The sequence below is a fragment of the Rattus rattus genome, chromosome 15 (assembly GCF_011064425.1).
Source record: "Rattus rattus isolate New Zealand chromosome 15, Rrattus_CSIRO_v1, whole genome shotgun sequence".
Taxonomy (NCBI): Eukaryota; Metazoa; Chordata; class Mammalia; order Rodentia; family Muridae; genus Rattus; species Rattus rattus.
In genome coordinates this window covers 23,155,318-23,158,413 of record NC_046168.1, presented here as the reverse complement: position 1 = coordinate 23,158,413, position 3,096 = coordinate 23,155,318, and the positions used below count along the sequence as shown (strand labels likewise).

At 43.1% G+C, this 3,096-nt stretch overlaps 1 pseudogene; it reads left to right on the top strand.

Moving 5' to 3' along the window:
• The first annotated feature begins 981 nt into the window (after nt 1-981).
• Nucleotides 982-3,096, top strand: LOC116884941 (annotated as a pseudogene).

The following is a 3,096-nucleotide window of genomic DNA, read 5'->3' as shown; positions in this document are numbered from 1 at the left end:
TTGAAGCAGACAACAGATTCCACCTTTAATATTAATGGATAGGATAATGGCAATGATAAAGAAAGGCCAACGAGACATCCCAAACTGTAGGGTAACAGTTTCCCAACCATAGGTGAGAACAAAACAGTCTCTGATGACGCAGAATCATTCTGTCCCCAGAAAAGCAGAAGTGACAACCACACTTGAAAGTTGTATCCTCACCAGCTAATCCTTCCAGGAAGTATCTCAGAACTTCTGGTTACGATACAATAGAAAAATCCCTGAGCACGATGAGTTCTACAAGTTTTACAGGTTTTGCAAAGGCACTAGGAACTTACTAATCACACTAGCATAGATGCCCAATGCCTCACTAAGTCAGGAGTATATGAGTCTTGAGGGAAAAAAAATGAACAGGCCTTGAAGAATTAAGCATGACACATTACCTTGATATACGCCCTTAGATATATGGCCTTACCTTGCCATGCCAGAGCTGGTACTCCTAACTACACTGAGAACTGAGATCTTTAGCTTGTGTCTTCTCAATATGCCATGTTGCTTCCAGACACTATCCCTCCTTAGATCACCATATGTGACATGACAGAGAGCCCAGGTGCTGATCAGTGGTCACTATATCTTCTGGCATGGAGTTAAGAAACCTTCAGAACATTCTGCTTGTTATTTCTTCCCTTGAAAGAAGAATTGGGTTGCAATTTAATTCAGAAAAAAAACTTTAAAAATAAGACTTGCTAGTATGATACTAATACAATTCAATCAATAGAAGACAGAAGCCAAGGATCCTGTGTGTTAAAGCTGCAACAGGAAGATTAGATTGTGCTCTAAATACACTGGAAGATAGTATCAATTTTGTTGTCTTAAATGAAAATAGATTCTTCTTGACACACACTGCTTCTCCCCTGGATTCCTTGGTAGTCTACTACTGGGAGATCCTTGTCACCCTCTCTTCCCTTCCTCAGTTTTCACAAACCACTTCAAGGATTAAATATGCACGAGTACATCTCCATTTACGTTGGCCAGGCTGGTATCCAGATAAGCAATGCCTGTTGGGAGCTCTACTGCTCGGAACATGGTACCCAGCCAGATGGCCAGATGCTAAGTAACAAGACCACTGAAGGAGGAAATGATTCCTTCAACACCTTCTTCAGGGAGACACGGTAAGCACATGCCGTCAGTGTTTGTAGACCTAGGACCCATAGTAATTGATGATGTTCACACTAGTACCTTCTGCCAGCTCTTCTGCCCTGAGCAGCTCATCTTAGTCAAAGAAGATGCTATCCTAACTATGCCCATGACCACTACACCATAGGCAAAGAAGATGCTATCCTAACTATGCCCATGACCACTACACCATAGGCAAAGAAGATGCTATCCTAACTATGCCCATGACCACTACACCATTGACAAGGAGATCATTGACCTTGTTTTTGACAAAATTCACAAGCTCGCTGACCAGTGCATGGGTCTTCAGAGTTTCTTGGTTTTCCACAGCTCTGGCAGGGAAACTGACTCTGGGTTCACCTTCATGTTGATGGAACAGCTCTCTGTCGATTACAGACAGAAATCCAAGCTGGAGTTCTCCATTTTTCCAGCCCTGCAGATTTCCACTACTGTGGTTGAGCCATACAATTCCATCCTCACCACTTAGTGCTCTGATTATGCCTTCATAGTTGACAATGAGGCTATCTATGACATCTTTCATAGAAATCTCAACATTTCGAGAACCAAACCTACACTAACGTTAACCACCTTATTATTACACTTATAACCTTATTAGTGATTGCCTTCAATCACTGTTTCCCTCAGATACCATGGAGCCCTGGATTTGGTCTGACCGTATACATTGTTGTCTTTCTGCAGGCACAAGATAAGGCAAGGTCTGTGATTAGGTAATGAAAAAGTAAGGCGGGGACAGAGTTTTTGAAAGACGGGAGGGAGAGAGGGAAAAAGAAAGAAGAAGAACCAAGATGGAGGCAGAGAAGGACGACCCCGATCTGTGTGGCCTTAAATGGTCATGGGTAGTTATGAATGTTTCCTAAGAGATGGATTTTTATAGGACAATTTGTCTTATCTAGGTGGGCAGTTTATATCATTATCAATTGGTCATGAGTTTATTATGTGGATGTTTTGTGGATTGAGAATTCAAGATATAAATCTGATTGATAAGTTACAAGTTTATTGAGTTTTGATTTTAACACGTTACTGGAGTTCAGACTATAACCACAGGGGGGCCAATGCTGGGAATGTGAACAGAGTCCACAGCAAGAAAGCTGTAAGATAGACGGTCTTTGTAAGAAACTGCTGTGGCAGAGACCTGCCTTGGGAACTAGAATAATGGAAAGATTGCTGACAGGCTCAGAGAGTAGCTGTGTAAGTGTGAGATTGGGAGCTTAGCAGTTAAGATGCTTTGTTGATTGAGATGAAAATACCCCACAGATGCCATGTGCCCCTCCAGAGCCAGCAACAGTGTGGGTTAATAGATTCTTTTAATAGTATTTACCACAACATGACAGCATTCCAGACCAGCCTGGTACCCTATCCTTGCATCCACTTCCCTCTGGCCACATCTGTCCCTGTCATCTCTGCCGAGAAAGCCCACCACTAACAATTTAAAATTGCAGAGATCACAATGCCAGCCAATCAGATGGTGAAGTGTGACCCTCAACATAGTAAATACATGGCTTGCTGCCTGCTGTACCATGATGATGTGGTTCCCAAAGATGTAAATGCTGCCATTGCTACCATCAAAACCAAATGTACCACCCATTTTGTAGACTGGTGCCCCTCTGGCTTCAAGGTTGGCATTAATTACCAGCCTCCCACTGTGGTACATGGTGGAGATCTGACCAAGGTCTGGAGAGCTGTGTTCATGCTGAGCAGCACCACCGCTGATGAGGTCTAGATCAAAAGTTTGATCTAATATGTGCCAAGCGGCCCTTTATGCACTGGTATGTGAGTGAGGGCAATGAGGAAGGGGAAGTCTTTGAAGCCCATGAGAACATGGCTGACCCACAAAAAGATTATGAGGAGGTTGGAGATGCAATGCACCTTGATCCATCAGTTTTCAGAGAGCAACCTTCTGTTCTAACATCCCTTGTTTAG